Here is a 17746-nt window from a genome sequence, read left to right on the forward strand (position 1 = left end):
ACACTAACTGAGAGGCTTTGGAGAAATGTATGGGCCTCAAAATCATCTGTAAATCTGAAAAGTTTAAAACTAGATCTTAACCTGGGGCCCATAAACCTGAATGGGAAAAACAATTACATCTTTATTTCCATTAACCCCAAAATGAAATTTAGCATTCCTTTAACTTATCTTAAAAGATAATTTTGAGAAAGAGTTCATTGACTTCCCCAGATTGCCAAAGTTATTCTCAACACTCAAAAAAAGGTGAAGAACCCATGGATGATAGCTGTGGAGAAAATGGCTTGATTTAAGGCTGATGGGACTGGGAGAAGCCACGGGCCTTTTAAGTTGGACTGCAACTCACCTAGTGAAAATACTCAGGGAGTAGATCATGGGAAGCTTAGTAAGATCCTCTTCCAGGTGCTTCTTTCAAGCTTTTGCCATTTGCTATTATTTTTTTCCTTGCCATTTTGTACAAAACTGTTGCTTTTTGTCTTTAAATTTTCTTGAGAGTTTCCTCTAAAAAATCTTGTTAAGGATTATATTTTCACATCATTGGGTGAGACAAGTCAACAAAGGTTTTACACTCTATTTAATTTGATATATAATACCAGCTCTAAAAGGTTCAGTTTATCATGGCAATACAGATGCCAATTTCAGTCCTAACCACTCTGATGAATTCCAATTTCCCATGGCCCTTGCCTTTTAGACATCTTGAGCTAGATGTCTCACAGGTATCTTAAATTTATTTTGTCCAAAATAGAACTCATTATCTTTTTCCCCAAACTCTTCTCTTCTGAATTTCCCTATTATTGATGAAGATAATACCAACTTCTCAGTCACACAAGTGCCAAATCCTGACATTATCTTTCATTACTCATTCACATTCACTCTGAGGAAGTAAGGCTGATGAATTTGCAATAGCCTTCCCTCATTTAAATCCAATTTACTCACATGTCTTGGCATTATCTCCCGGTCCTCTGGTAGAACAAAGGACAAACACAACAACTACCCAATCTACCAACAAATCTTGTCATTTCTACCTTTGATAAAGCTCTTGTATGTGTTTCCTTTTCTCCTATCACATAGCCAACAACTTGGTTGCAGACCCTTACTACTTCATACCCAGGCTACTGCAATAAACTTCTGGTTAGTTTCTCAGCTTCAAGTCTCTCCTAACTCTACTCCTTCTCCCACTGTTTGCCAAAGTGATTTTCTTCAAGTTCAGGTATGATCATGTCGTTGCCTCTACCCAAAGAATTCTAGTGGCTATTACCTGGCAGGATCAAATCAGAAAAGTTTTTTTGAGGGCAAGAAATTGTTTTTTTGCTTTTTTATATTGCTAGCATTTAGCATAGTACCTGGCCCAATTGCAAACATTTAAAAAATACTTTTTGACTGAATGAAAATAGCATCACAAGGGTCAGCTGAACTAAACAAAGTTTACAGGGAAATTAGGAAGAAGGAACTTCAGAGTGGTTGAACATAAGGGCAGGTAACAGGGGAATGAATCTCATCCCTTAGACTAAGGATTAGAGTTGTACGGAGAAGACCGGTAGCTACAAACCTCCAAGTGGGCAGAAGGCCAGACAGAATATCAAAAGCAGTCCAGAAGGATCAGTAAAAATGATTTGGGTGAGAATAAGCATATGATTCCAAAATAGATTTAGATAAGAACATGGATTGGTCAGGCAAATTATTTTTGACACATTGAGATATGGAGGAGGTAGCAATAAACTCTCTAAGGTTTTCTTCAAGCTACACATTTGTAGGATTCTATAAGTAACTAATACTGATGACCTTAATTACTCCTTTACATACTAGTAAATTTCATAGTCATTAACATTTTTCCTATGAAATATGATAAGCACATTTTAGTTTTCCTGAACCTATAATTTGCTGGGATTTATTCTAATAATACTCTTTCAGACTTTCTTCTATCTTTGCTAATAATACCCAAATAAGTTCTTGGAGACTTGCAGGACATAGTCTAATAGTCACATTCTAAAATGTTCTCAGAATATCTCTGGGATCTCTTTATTATTAGATTCCATGTCTTTATTTCACAGTTCTATTAAAAATCCTTCCCAACAGTCTGATTGGCTTAATGAAAATAAATTTAAAATCAAGGTGTATGTGTGTGTGTGGTTCCCTCTATTAAGTTGTCAGGGAAAAAGTCACTTTAGAGAAACATAATCCTTAAGATTGATGAAAATGAATTTGAATATTAACAAATAGATCTCTTTCTTACACTAATAGCATGTTTATCATCTGTCAAATTTTTAAATATCAATGAGTACTTAGTATTGTTTGAGGATAATTATTTAATTTATTTAAGGAAATCCATGCCTTTTATGTATCTGGACCAATTTATGTATCTGACCTTCAAAAAAGTATCCTTTGTAATTCAGAGCTTTTCCTCCTAATTTTATCTAACTTTTCATGTATGTGTTGTACAGAATGCCTTAAAACTCATAGAGAAAACAGTGAAATTAAGGAATATACTGCTCTTCTAAAGGACATTAATGGAAAAAAAATATATAAAGGTATCCATTAATAATTCTGGCTTGGACTAAACAGCTCAAATAACCACAATAACAGTGTCAGTACCATATTTCAAGAAATCCACATGGGAAAAAATTAATTTCTTAGAAAAAGTCAGAACCATAAAAACTAAAATTAAACCATCCTGTTGAATATGTATCACAATCTTAACAATCTTTCTACATTTATCTTTAAAATATTTTAGCATCAACAAAGTCCTGTCAGTAGAGTCTCCAAATAAGGAAGATATGTGAAAATACAAATCAGTTAGAAAGAAAACCATATTTTTCTAAAAAATCCATTTCAGTTTTGCTCTAAACAATTCAAGTGGTGCTCCCACCCACCAAATCTCCTCCAAAACCATCTGCACCCACTCTGAGACCCATCCTGGGCTGTTAGACATTTACCACAAATTTCCTGTGCAGTTAAACTGCTGTACTGCTTGCTTGGACACTGTTCTAAGCAATGACAGGTGGTGCCATCTTTATTACCTTACCCTTCTACTGACCCACCCACCCAAGCAAACAGTCCTTAGAAATAGAGTGAATTCATTGATACCAACATGATAGACATAGAGAGAAGAATGACTTAAAAGAATGAAAAATTACCTTGTGTAAAAAAAAAAAGGCTGTAGACAGCACTGGCGGTTGATTAGAGACCCTTCCTTTCTGGTCTGTAGAACTACTCTGCTGTCAAACTCTGTATGTGGTCTAAAGACAGGAAGTGAGTTGGGTGACAAATCATCATTCAGGAAGAAATAGATTTTGACTTTATAAGGACATTTTACTTACTTTTTTCTTCACATCACCCTCCCTATCACAAACCACCTGACAGGGCAGGTCTCACTGAAATGTAGAAGTCCTTTACCACTTCTTCATAAGCATTTTTCTCTCTCCTTTACTTTCTTTCCTCCTCTAAGCCTGTTTCTAGTGGGCATGCAGATACTTGCGCCTTTCATGATAAGAAAGGCAACTTTTACCATGCTACTCTGTAGTTCTTATTTTAACCACAGCTATAGTGGCATTGCTTACTTGCCCGCCTCAGCCTTGACATCCCTTTCCCTCCCACCTCAGGAGCAATCTACTCTCTGACTGAGACTTAGTGGTCTCTTTAAGAAGATAACCTAAGGGAAGGTTAGGCTTCCATCTAAGACTGAGGCATTATTTACTCATTTCTTTTATTTATAATGCTACCTCTGCCCTTACTTCTAAGGAGTTCATTTAACCCAAACACCACTTAAATTATTTAGAAGTTTCCTATAAAGATTAGCATTAGGTAACAAGACAGCTATCTCAGCTAAATTGGTGACAACATTCCTTCATACAGATCAGAAACAAGCAGGAAGAAAAAACATACTTTTTTTTCAAAATTACAATTAAGGAAAAATAAATGTTTACCTTGGAGGCAGAAAACTATTTAATGTTATATCTATGTACGCATGCACTGATCATGTGCAACATATGAAATTTCATGCTTACATTTATATAAAATAAAATAAATTTAGATTCACTTTTGTTTCAATGTAGTAAAGACAAAAGCAAACAAGCAGAACCACTTAAACTTGTCAAATGAAGAATTATTGGTTCACCGATTAGAACCATTACAGAAGGGACTTAATATGAGGATGATTTTTTCCCCCCTGTTCACTTGAGAAGACAGGATAGTATTTATTACAGAGCTACATTTTCCTCGGTATCTAATGTATTCCCAGAAGTATCTTACATTGGGTAGGCATTTCAGAAGGCAAACCAATTCTTTAAACTACCAGAGAACAAGTGCTTTATACTGTAGGGAGGTTTTGTTGAATTTCACAGAATGAGAGAAACTGAGGGTAGGAAGGAACCTACTCATCCTAATCATCTAATCCAACTTGAAAGGACTACCGACAATAACATACATACCTACCAAGTGATTATTCAGCTTCTGCCTGAAGACCTCAAAAAGGGAGACCCCATCAACTTTCAGAGAAACCCATCCATTTTGAGAGAGCTCTAATTGGAAGAAGTTTCTTCATTTCACAATTTGCCTTTTTGCACTTTCACCTTCTGCTCATTTCTGTTCTTGGGTATCAAATGATGAAGATATAATTCTGCACTACCCCCAAAACAGCCCTTCTTGAAACAATTATCACATGGCTTATATGCCTTTTTTTCCCAGGATAAACATTCCCAGTTCTTTCAACCAATCCTCATATGACATGGACTCAAGGCCTTTTGCTGTTCTAGTTATTTTGGACACTCTCCATCTTATCAATGTCCTCTTTAAACTGTTGGTGCCCAGAATTGAACACAATACTCCAGATGAGGTCTGATGAGGACAGAGGACAAGGGGACTGTCATCCTCAGCCTCTTCAAGAAGAAAGAATGAACAAGAGTAGGATGATTACCTCCTATTTCTGTTAGCTATGCCTCTTTTAATCTAGTCTATGATCTAAAGAGTTAGCCTTTTTGGCTCCTAACATACTAAACTTGCAGTCCACTAAAACCATCAGCTCTTTTTCAGGCTTCTAATCAGCATAATGGATAAAGCAATGGACTCAGAATCAAGATAATTTGAGCTCAAATCCTGCCTGAGATATTTAGTAGCTATGAGGCATTGGGCAATTCATTTAACCCGAGTTTCAATTTCCTCATGTGTAAAGTGGGGATAATGTCACTTTACAAGCTTATCTGAAGGATTAAATGAAATATTTGTAAAGTGCTTTTACAAACCCTAAAATTCTATGTAAATGCTATTATTATTGTCCAAATTTCTCCCATCTTGTACTGGGAAAGTTGATTTTTTTGTAAGATTTAAAAATTTTTTTTTATTAGATTTAATCTATTGCCCTAGTTAGGGGTTCCTATCCTGAATTACATGCACTTATATTTAAATATTTGCTAAGATGAGCCTATCTTCTATGCCATATCCAAATTATTGGTAATCATATTCAACAGTATAAGGCTGAACCCATATCCCTGGGATGGTTTACTGAAGACCTCTGGCTATATTGATATTAAAACATTAAACTACTTTCTGAATCCAGCCAGCCAGCTACTTCTGAACCATAACACTATCTACTCTGTATATTTCCATCACTTTCACAATGATATTAAAAGATACCAAAAGCTTTACTAAAAACAGAGGTAGACTATATCCATAGCATTCAACTAATTTAACAATCCTGCCAAAAATGGAATTGCGTTCAATTTGTCATGACCTATTCTTGATGAACAGGTAAAGTTCTTTATCCTCATCTCTTCCCTTTCTAAATGTTTACCAATGATGTCTTTAATAATAGGTTCTCTAAAATATTACCCAGAACCAAAGTCATACTCATTGGTCAATGTTTGTAGAATCTTATCAGGAGAAGATCTTCCAGGCTTCTTGAATTCTCCTGTTTTTCAATGATTTTGAAATATCACTGACATTATAATCCCCACAATCAGCTATGTCAAGTCTTCTAGAACCCAATATTGTAGTTCATCTAGGACAGGTGACTTGAATTCATCAAGGGAAATTTAGTTTTCTATTACTATCTCCTTCCTTATCTTGATATGAACTCTCTATTAGTCATTTGTTGACAAATTGTTGAATTTGTTAAACTAAATTCATGTATCACACCCACCTTACTAAGCAAACTACAAATTAATAGATAACTTAGCCAGCATATTCAAAGATGATGGTTGATTTTTTTGCATTTTTTAAAAAAAATTCTGAACTTAACAGATATCAAATAAAGTAAGATTTCCCATATACAAAATTGAATATAAAAAGATTGTACATAAAGCTTGTAAATTAATATTTAGTGTATGCAATAAATTATTAACTAAGAAACTTTAGCAGTAATGTACTAAAATGGTGACCTACTGACCTAAATAGTGCTTTGACGTTATTGTGGAAACTGAGCACATTTACCTAAATAGCCTTAGTCTGGTTCTGTACTTTTGTGAATTCAATAATGAATAAGTCTTATATTTTTTTTTGGCAAAGAAGAATATTTCCTACTATAAAAAGCAACCTTCTGCATCTACTTGTGTCTACATATCTTAAGATTTGGGTAACCTGTAAGGAAACCACATGCAGAAACATAAGACAAAAAATAAAAACAAAGATTTTAGCAGTGAACATGCACTTATTAAGTGACTACTATGGGCTAGGCGCTAAACACTGATAGAAAAATGAAAGGCAAAGCATAATCCCTCCTTTCAGAAGTTCAGGGTCTAATGGGGAAATTTACAATTATTTGCAAATAAAATATACACAGGATAAATTGGAGACAATCTGCAAAGGAAAGTCACTGTTATTAAGAGGGATCAGAAAAGACTTTTCTTAGAAAATGGGATTTTAGCTAGGATTTGAAGGAAGCCTGGGATATCAGCAGAGATGAGAAGAGAATTTAGCATCACCCTTAGAAACCTGCAAGTCTTTTTCACCAGCCATATCTTTAGAACCCACTATACCAGAGTTTGTTAGGAGACTGATAGAGCTCTGGGCCTGGAGTCAAAAAAACCTGAGTTCAAATATGACTTCAGACACTTATTGTGTCTATGTAATCTTAGCAAGTCCCTTAACCTTTGTTTGCCTTAATCCCCCTGGAGAAGGAAATACAAAGCCCACTCCAGAATTTTTCCAAGAAAAACCATGAACAGTATGGTACTTAGGCTCACAAAGTGTCAGACATGACTATATAATAATAACATTGCTGTTTTCTCTGTTCTTGTTGGGTAGAATGATCACTGGGATAAGTTATGAATTGCCAAAGACTTGACTTGCAAATTCAAACTAATTTCAAAGAAACTAGAAGCTGTATGATGTTGTACAAGTCATTTAAGTTAGCTGAATAATTAATTACTAACAAACAATGATATCTTACAGGTCTGGCCCATTTCCTAGGACATGAATTTTTTTTTTTTTTAAATGAAGCATATTTTAAAGCACTGCTATCCTTGAAAATTAACAACAATTTAGTGCCAACAAAAGAGGTTTTGTATTATTAATAAATGAAAATGTTAACTTCATCTTTCTATTTCATGTTTTATAAAATATATAACATTAATATGATAGTGCATTTGTATAATTTACAAATCAATATAACATACTGGGGGTACATGACTTTTTTTTTGTTGGAATGATTAATCCAACAAATTTAGATACCCCCAGCCCAGAATCCACTGTTCCAAACTTCCTCACTATCATTAACCATTTAGTCCCAACCCACCCTCGCCACTAGCAAAGACTGAGAGATCCAGGTTATCAGGTTTGAGCTATCCTATCTACACCTTCCCTTCAATCCTCAAAATGTTTATTCTCTTAGTGTGCTTTCCAGTCCCAGAAGACCAAGTATTATTTCCTTCTTTTCCAAAGTTTGACTTTGGAAACCTTTAACCATCAACTTGGAGGCTCAATTCCATATCTACCCAATCTCTCAGGCACCTTTTTCTTTTGATCATTCCCTATTATCCAATGTTTTCATTTTCTCCCTTTCCCTCTCCAGTGGGTTTTTTCTCTGTATTTCTCCCAAATTTCTCTATTTCTATTTCTCCCAAATCTCCTATTAACTTAATTTTTTAAAAAAGAATTTCTATTAAACATTATTGCTTTTATTTATGGATCAATTTCTTTTTCCTTTAGAGGACACATTCTGCTTTCAAATGAGTAACTTTTGCCTACATTTACTTATCACCCATGGATTTCATGCCTTGTAATCCTGTTTTATTTTCAAATAGAAAATGTGCTTGAAGGCCACTATTGATTATTGACCTCATAAACTCTATATCCTACTGCTAGTGTCAAAAACTTGATATGTTTTTGATCTCAGACATTCTCTCTATTCTCCACTTTTTTTTTTCTTGAGTCTAAAGACTTAGTTAAAGGCAATTAGGTGGCACAATGAATAGAGTGCTGGGCCTGCATTATGATGACTCAACTTCCTGAGTTCAAGTATGGCTTCAGGTACTTACTAGCTGTGTGATCCTGATCAAGTCACTTAAACCTGTATGCCTCAGTTTCCTCTTCTGTAAAATGAACTGGAAAAAGCAATAGCCCTATATTGTTACTAAGAATGGAATCATAAGTCAAACATAACTGAAAATAATAAATGGAAAAGACTTGACCCACCTGTTCCTTGGTTCACTTCCACCATTCACTTTTTTTCATATATACTCTGCTATTTCCCTCTCCTACAATGAAACACTTCTTTACATTGATATGTATTTAAATTTAGGCTTTCTAAGGGTTTTTCTTCTAATGGCTATGGGCAAATAAGCAGATATATAAATCAACTTATTAAAATGAAATTTATCTAAGGCCTAATAATAATGTGGAACCCAACTAATGGTACACCAAATAGAGCCCTGGTCCTGTAGTCAAGACTACCTGTGGTTCAGATTCAGCTCCTGACACATAAACAGCTATGTCAATCTGGACAATTCATTTAACATCTACCTCAGTTTATTTGTAAAGTGGGAGTGCTAATAGCACTGACTCTTCCCCCTGTCAGAGTTTTAAGGATAAAAAGTTATAACATTTACAAAGCACTTTGCATGGCTTATGTAAATGCTATTTTAAAAAAATTATTCATGGGCATATGAATGTCATAAAGCCTCTACTTTTTTTAACTTGGGTTCTATGACTGACTCATATTTCCTGTTCATATCTTGATGGTCAGCTTTCTTGTGAGGAAACCCTAATTACAAAAAAAAGGATAAAAGAATTTTAATAAGCAATGACTTCTTATCCTAAAAATAAGAAACCTAATGTCTAGACATTGATTTTCTTGTCACAGCTTACTTAGAGTGAACACAGCTCACATTCCTATTCTTTGCTTTCCATCCTTTTGTCTTGTTTATGTAGGACATGAAACAAAAAAACTCAGGTTCTTAAGTACAATATAGTTGAGTCTATATTGCAGCTGGTTCCTGATGTGGATTCCCAGATATTCTTTGAATTTGATTGCTATTTGGGTACTGACATCACTCTTCCTGGCCCTAGGATGTCTGTTCTCTTCTCCAGCAACCACACTTGCATTTCTGGGTCCTATTTGTGAGGCCCTAGCCGATAGAGGCGTTACTTTCCCTAGCTCCTCAAAGATTTCTTCTTTGGCCTTCAGGCTAATCTGTGTTAATCTTCAAGTTGTCTACATTATCTTCTCCATAGCTGATTTTCTTCAAGTCTTCAGGAAGTCCTCCCCCTTTCCCCTTGATCACTTCCTTTTCCAGTTGAATTTACTTTAATTATATTAACTTTACCTTTTACTAAAGCTGGTTCTACTCTTAAAGCTAGCATACAACAACCTTAAGAGATAGGTGCTATTATCTTGATTTTTATCAATGAGGAAACTGAGGCTCACAGTAGTTAGTTAGATTACTTGCCCAGAGTCACATTGCGTTCTTCTAATGCCTCTAAGGTCCATTCTAGCTCTAAATCTATCTAAGATTTTATAATTTATAAACTCTACCTATTTCCCCAAGTTATCTTTGATGACTCACTTTGATATCTTCTTCCAGACTGAACCTTGGAGAAATAATTCCCTTGTTACCCATGGACTGATTCCAGACTGATTTCTGCATCATTATTAATTTTATCCAGTGGACAGAGCCCTAACTCTGGACTCAGAGGATCTGGGTTCAAAGATTGTTTTGGCAATTTGGTAAATCATCTTGGGAAAATAATTTAATTTCCTTAGTTCTTACTTTCCTCACTTATAAAATGAAGTTTTGCTAGATGGCCTTTAAGGATCATTCTAGCTCTATATCTGTGATCTTGTGATCCATCTTTTTTATCAGTTTTTGAGGAAGATATTACTCTATAATCCCACTTGCTTCTGTATCTTCTGTAATGACTCCCCCTCTTCCTGTCATTTTTAGTCTCTTATTTACTAGCATCTTCCTCACTACCTACAGCCCAACTTTCATGTGTCCTTTTTGAAAACAACTTTTTATTTGGCCACCTTTATCCATATCCATTGACTCATTTTTTTTCATTATTCATTCATTTCTCAAGCCCAGGCTATCTTATCCCACTGTTTTCATAGTTAGGTAATAATCTCTTAACTTGCACATCTGAAAGCTTTTTCACCATTTTCCCTGACCCCTGTGCTAATTTTTTTTAACATGCTGACTATCATTGTTCCTCTTTTCTTTTCCTTGGCATTCATGATACTGTTCTTTCCTGTAGTTTTCTTATCTACCTACTCCTTATCAAGTTTTCCTTGATGAATCATCATTTATCTCCTGCCCCCCAAGCATGAAGGATTCCCTAAGAGTCTGTTCTGGCCCTCTTTTCTTTCTTCTCTTCTCTCTTGACTTCATATGCTCCTGGAGTTCAATTATTTTTATAAAGGCGATTCCCAAATTTATACACCCTAATCTCTAATTTTAATCTCTACCCTTAATTACAGGTCTGGATTTGTAATTTCTTCCTAAACATCTCTACTGGCTCATTTTTTAGTCCTTCCAAACTAAATATATCCAAAGTAAAATTTATTATCTTCTCTCCCTTCCCCAAAAAAACCATTACAATCCTTCAATTTACCTTACTGGTACTGAAGGTAACTACTATTCTTGAGGCCGGCTAGATTCATAAATTCAGCCATCTCTAGCTCTTCTTTCATTCCCCATTTCCAATCAGTTGCCAAGCCCTTTTAAGTCTCTCTCCCCATCATTGCATTAGTCCCTTTCTCTTATTTCTCTCAGCTACTATCCTAATTCTTCAGGTTCTTTTCATGTTTTACCTATTTCAGCCTTTTCATTGGTCTCCCTCCTTTCTTCAGACTATCCTCCATACTTCTCCCTAAGGCCCAGATCTAACAACATCAGTCCCCTTTTCAAAAACCTTTAGGTTCTTCCTATTATTTGTAGGATAAACACAAACTTTTAAGCCTAACATTCCCTTTAATCTGGATCCAACTTACCTTTCCAATCTTATTTCAAATTACTCTACATTCTGGCCAAACTGGACAAGTAACTGTTTTCTGAATGCAACATTCCATCTGTGATTTCTATGCATACAAACTGTCCCCCACGTCTGGAGTTCTTGTCCTCTTCATCTCTACCTTTCAGAATTTTTTTCTTCCTTCATGGTACTGTTTCCTTACTGAAGAGTACTTTCATTCCCCCAGTTGCTCATTCTCTCTCTCTCTTGTCTCAAAATTGTATAGACTGAATCTCATTGGTATTGATATTTCATTGGCATTTCATTGGTATGGTAATTTCTGGTGAAGTTTAGTGGTTGTTCTCAACCTTAGGCTTGGAGAAATATCTGGAGCACCTGACATTTGACTTGTCCAAGATCACACAGATGATGTATTTCAGAGATAGAACATGAATCAAGGTCTCCTTAAGCGCTTTCCCTGCCCCAAGATATTTGCATTATATAGTTAGGATCATAGACTTAAGAGTTGACAAGAAACTTGAAAGATTCTCAAGTCCAGCTCCATAATTTTATAGATGAAAAAACTGAGAACTAGAGAAATAAAGTGACTTCCTAAGGATATAAAGCTAGAAAGTAACAAGAACAGGTATTACTGTTGTTGCTTTCCTTCTTCTCAAAGAGGGTCATGACATCAGAGAGGTGATACCATGACATGCAAGTGAATTGGATTTAAATGAGAGAGAGCTGTGAAAGGTCACCTCCTTCACTTTCCCCTCCAGAGCCATCTGAGTTTGGTGGCAAGATATAGATTAGGAAGAATGGAGATGGCCCTGAATGAAATAGGAGACCTTGGTCTTTTTAAGCATGTCTTCAAGAGGTTTCAGTTTGACTGAGCTGTACCCGTTCAGTGATTAAAGTTGGGTAGCAATTGAAGCAAAGAATCACCTCTTTACCCTAGTCCAAAAAAATCTAAATGAATTTATGAGTGAATGAATGAACCTACGTAGGGCTCCTTACTCCAAATCTAGCATCCTTTAATAGTATTCTTTCCCCTCAGCTATTTATATGTTGGATTTCTTCTATTTTTGTATCCACCAGCATTCAGCATAGTGCTTTGTACATAGTGCATAAATGTTCTCTTAATTGAATTCTATTAGGATCATAAATGATAAACATAAAAGTCAAAGAACTTTAGCCCACAGTAGACTACACATTCTCCATTCGTACCTATACTATTGATACAGGATAGTGGTTTAGTCTTTTTTATTTTTTTAAATTTTATTACTTTTTTATTTAGATAATTTTAAAAAATGTATTTTAAACACACATTGGTTTATGAATCATGTTGAGAAAAATCAGAGCAATAGGAAAAAACCATGGGAAAGATTAAAAAAAATGGAAAAAAGAAGTGAACATAGCATGTGTTGATTTACATTCAGTCTCCTTAGTCCTTTTTCTGGATGCAGTTGGTATTTTTGTCCAAAGTCTATTGGGATTGCTTTGGATCACTGACTGAACCATTGAGAAGAACCAAGTCTTTCATAGTTGATCATTGCGCATTCTTTTTATTATTGTGTACAATTGTTATGCTTTTTTACAACTCTTTGCACCAACATGGTCTTTAAAACAAAGTGACTAAAAGGAATATATGTAACAATCATTAAATGCTCAACAAAGAATTCTGGAACTTCAGAAATGCCTCTATTTTTCTAAATATTGGACCTTGTTATTTTAAATTTCCTCCATTTACTTATTGTTTTTTAACTCCTTTACAAGAGCAGGGACTATGCATGACAGAAGCTTCTTTGCATTCTCCCACATCATACAGAAATGCTGCTTGCAATGGTTCATTAAATTAGTTGAGTGAGTTCTTAAACATTGGAGCATTTCCACAAGTGAAATAAAAATTTTAAATAGAATCAGGTGAAAATAATTTTCAAAAATTGGGGGGATGCACTTCAACACTGCATATAAATGGGATATGTGGAAAATCTATATACACAATTTAAATAATTCTGATGACACAGATGATGATTTTATTTCCACTTAATTTCATTTAATCTTTCAGAAACTCTAGTCACTTTTTATGTCTATACTTTATTTAGCAGTAGTTTGATCTTCATTGATAAAGGGAGTTTCTGCATTGGAACTTAATTATACAGATGAAATAACAGATCCCATTTTTGGTTTTTTTTTTTTTTGTTTGTTTTTATTTTTTTGTTTGTTTGTTTGTTTGTTATTTCAGATAACCAAAAGAACTTTACTTATTAACTCCCTGTTTTGGGAAATATGAGAGAGACTAATTGGTCTGTTACTGAAATCATAAATGAAAGGAAACTGGCTACATTTGAAAGAGATTTTATTTAACAAATGAAAATGATATCTAAACAACTTTTCTTATCACCCAGAAGCAGAATGGAGTTAACTGTAAAAGACAGAATGATGTGAGGACTAGAAAAGTATTTCATCATTCTGCAAGATAGAATCAGTCTTGTATTCACATTTGATCAGTACTCTTTGCCCTCTGTTAGGACATTGATTAGAGTTACACAAGTTATGGAAGTCTTTGGACTTCTTCATTATGCTTCTGCTATTCTATAAGCTCCTTGAGGATAGGAATTGTCTTTGTTTTTATTTGTAATTGTTTCCCTAGTGCTTAGCACTAGGTGTATTAGTAGGTGATTAATACATATTTATTGAGTATTAACTATTAAATCAAATAGGGAATGAACCTAACATTTTGATACTCTCCTGGAAATGTAAAATTGGCTTGATTTCTGTATGTTTTGCTAGTTAGACCATTTCACATAAGTGCCTGTTGCCAAGAGAAATAATATCAATAGCAGCTAGTATTTACATAATGCTTTAAGATTTGCAAAATACTTTATAAACATGATTTCACTTGAGTTGTACAACAACCCTGTGAGATATGTGCATTTATTATTCTTATTTTATAGAAGAGAAAACTAAGAACATTTTAAGTGACCTGCCCAATTTCAAACTGCTAGTAATTAAAATAGGATTTGAATTCATGTTTTTTTCAACCTTCAAGCCCTGTACTCTATTCCTTGTGCTATCTAGCTACCAGCAATACTAAGAAAAAATGAAAATAAACCTAAATAAAACAAAATAGCTTTTAAAATTTTACTATGCTGGGGTAAAATGGCAAAGCTCATAGAAGAGGCTATGAGAGCAGATAAAGAAATAAATCTGAGTGATGCTTGCTATAAAGAAAATCTGTCACTTTTTCTTCCTGTAAGAAAATTCAAATACATCCATTAAGATTATGCTTTCACTATTTCTAGCCATATGAAAAGATGTTCCAAGTCATTAATCAGAGAAATGAAAATTAGGACAACTCTGAGATACCACTACACATCTGTCAGATTGGCTAAGATGACAGGAACAAATAATGATGAATGTTGGAGGGGCTGTGGGAAAACAGGGACACTGATACATTGTTGGTGGAATTTTGAATGCATCCAGCCATTCTGGAGAGCAATTTGGAACTATGCTCAAAAAATTATCAAACTGTGCGTACCCTTTGACCCAGCAATGTTACTACTGGGCTTATATCCCAAAGAATGTTTGTGGCAGCTCTCTTTGTAGTGGCCAGAAACTGGGATGCCCATCAATTGGAGAATGGCTGAATAAATTGTGGTATATGAATGTTATGGAATATTATTGTTCTGTAAGAAATGACCAACAGGATGATTTCAGAAAGGCCTGGAGAGACTTACATGAACTGAGGCTGAGTGAAATGATCAGGACTAAGAGATCATTATATACTTCAACAACAATACTATATGATGATCAGTTCTGATGGACGTGGCCCTCTCCATCAATGAGATGAACCAAATCAGTTCTAATAGAGCAATAATGAACTGAACCAGCTACACCCAGTAAAAGGACTCTGGGAGATGACTATAAACCACTACAAAGAATTCCCAATCCCTCTATTTTTGTCAGCCTTCATTTTTTATTTCCTTCACAGGCTAATTGTACACTATTTCAAAGTCCGATTCTTTTTGTACAGCAAAACAACTGTTTGGACATGTATATATCTATTGTATTTAATTTATACTTTAACATATTTAACATGTATTGGTCAACCTGCCATCTGGGTGGAGAGGAGGGGGAAAAATTAGAACAAAAGGTTTGACAATTGTCAATGCTGTAAAATTACCCTTGCATATATCTGGTAAATAAAAACTATAAAAAAATTTTTTAAAATTAAAAAAAAAGATTATGCTTTCACTTTCACTTCTCATTTCCAGTCCCGAAATAAAAAAAATGTTCTTTTTTTGTCAAGTTATCTATGAAGGAATTCCCTTAGATCAGAGCTTCTTAAACTTCTACTCTTGATCCCTTTTTGCCTGAGAAACTTTTACACAACCCCTGATATATAGGTATATAAAATCTATACAAATCAAACATTTACTACTAATAAATCACAATTTTGTGCTACTTATATTCAAATAATTTTCACAAGAATTTTAGTTCAGCAAGGTCATCAACATTGACCATATCTTATATATCTTTATGCAATGTGTTACTTAACAAGAAGGTGAAGCTCAGTACTATGGAAAGAGCATTGGTTTGGGAATCAAATTTCCTGGATACAAAACCTGGCTTTGCTACTTCATCCTTGGCTGTGACCCTGTGTAATTGACTTTGCTTCTCTGGGCCTCAATTTCCTTACCTGTGCCTATAGCATGTGACTAGATGCCAAGAAATTTTAAACAGGAAGGGTTTTTTTTTTGAGTGATATAAAATCAGTGTTTTGAGGGAAATTATCTGATGGTATTATGCAGGATAGACTGGGAAAAGGGAGAGAACAAAGTTGGAGATACTTGTGTAGAGGCAAATGCACCCCTCTAGAGAGATGGGAGATCTTAGAATGTGGAGAGACTGCTGTAAAATAAATAGCAAGGTAACAATATACCCATTTCAAAGATTAGAAAACAGAATTTTGAAATTAAGTGTAATTTGTTCAATTTCACTGGCTTCAAACATATTTCTTGCAGTTTGAGTTCTATGTTCTCTCTTTTCCTAGTAAATTTATTTATTTCTAATACACATTATTTTATGAATCATGTTGGGAGAGAAAAATCAAAGCAAAAGAGAAAAACCATGGGAGAGATTTAAAAAAAAACAACAATAATAGAATAAAAGTGAACATAGCATGTGTTTATTTACATTCAGTTTCCTTAGTTCTTTTTCTGGATGCAGATGGCATTCTGTCCAAAGTCTATTGTCTATTGTGATTGCTTTGGACCGGTGGTCTTTCTGATTAAGATTTTAAGCCTAAATGACTGAGACAATGATGACAGAAAACATTGTCAGAAACAGATCTGAAAAAAGAAGACTAGCTTCTCTGATATCTTATATTCCAAAGGGTAACAACTATAGTTTTGTGTAAACACCATATCAGTCCATTAAGAGGAAGTTTTGAGGTTTTTTTGAAATTGAAAAAAGAAAAACAAGCTTTCCCAGAACTTCCTCAGTGAAATTGTCTGGTGAGGAAGTTAGCATCTATGTAACTCCTGTCAAGTTTTCTTGATATACTATATCTGCAATGTTTGATTTACTGGGAACAAATTAGATCATCAACAGCTCTGGGAATTACCTGGAATGTAGGAGCTCTCAATTGTTGCTGTTACTGTTCAACTAAATCTGACACAAATATACTAGATAAGACTCCTATCCTTCTGAGGGCTTCAGTCACCCTTTATACAAAATACACATTAAAGTGAATGAATACCCTTTTTTAGGAAGAATACTTTAAAAAAATCCTAGCAATCATTTTGCAAATTACAGAGATATTAAGTAATCATTGCTTGTTGAGTAATAAAAAAAAAAAAAAAAAAGGTTAAAGTGGAGCAAGGAAAGTGATTGGAGAAAGGGATGTGGTAACACATTGATCAAACTAGGAACCAAATGAGTAGTCAGGAGGATTTTCATCCTGAATTTAATATAACCCTGACACAGGATTGCCTAAATTTAAAATTTTCCCTGTAACAATCAGGGTAAACCATATGTTTTCTTAGTCCTGTTCAAAATTCTACTTTGATGCTTCATCATGGGGTGGTGTTAACCCCAGATTTTCAAAAGCTATGCCAGTCAAGCATTGGAAGGTTCTATCTACATAAAAGCTTTGAACATGGGTTCCAGCAACAAAACAAATCTGATTCTTGAGAACAAACCTAGCAATGTATGAATGGTTCATCATAGTAGGCTGGTCAATTGGTAGGGAATATTTTGACCAAAGAAACGTGTGAAACACAGAAAAATTCAAAATGGCCCTATGGCATGTGTAGCCTCCTTCAATTTCTGCAGTGATAGTGACAGAATGACAGAAATAAGAACA

The 17746-nt window shown here is 34.6% G+C and overlaps 1 protein-coding gene across 7 annotated transcripts in view; it reads right to left on the reverse strand.

Annotated features, from left to right (window-relative positions):
- Positions 1 to 17746, reverse strand: part of LCP1 (lymphocyte cytosolic protein 1) — a 98915-nt gene that overhangs the window by 55244 nt on the left and 25925 nt on the right. Inside the window, exons 1-3 of one of the 7 annotated variants that reach the window (XM_074304703.1) lie at positions 11417 to 11462; positions 3132 to 3233; positions 344 to 507 (exon numbers count right to left, since the gene is read on the reverse strand). The exons of 2 other annotated variants lie outside the window; for them this stretch is intronic. The gene's annotated coding sequence lies outside the window, so the exon portion shown is untranslated. 4 more of the 7 variants (XM_074304704.1, XM_074304700.1, XM_074304701.1 and 1 more) reach the window with 4 other exon arrangements.

The sequence above is a fragment of the Sminthopsis crassicaudata genome, chromosome 3 (genome assembly GCF_048593235.1).
Source record: "Sminthopsis crassicaudata isolate SCR6 chromosome 3, ASM4859323v1, whole genome shotgun sequence".
NCBI lineage: Eukaryota > Metazoa > Chordata > Mammalia > Dasyuromorphia > Dasyuridae > Sminthopsis > Sminthopsis crassicaudata.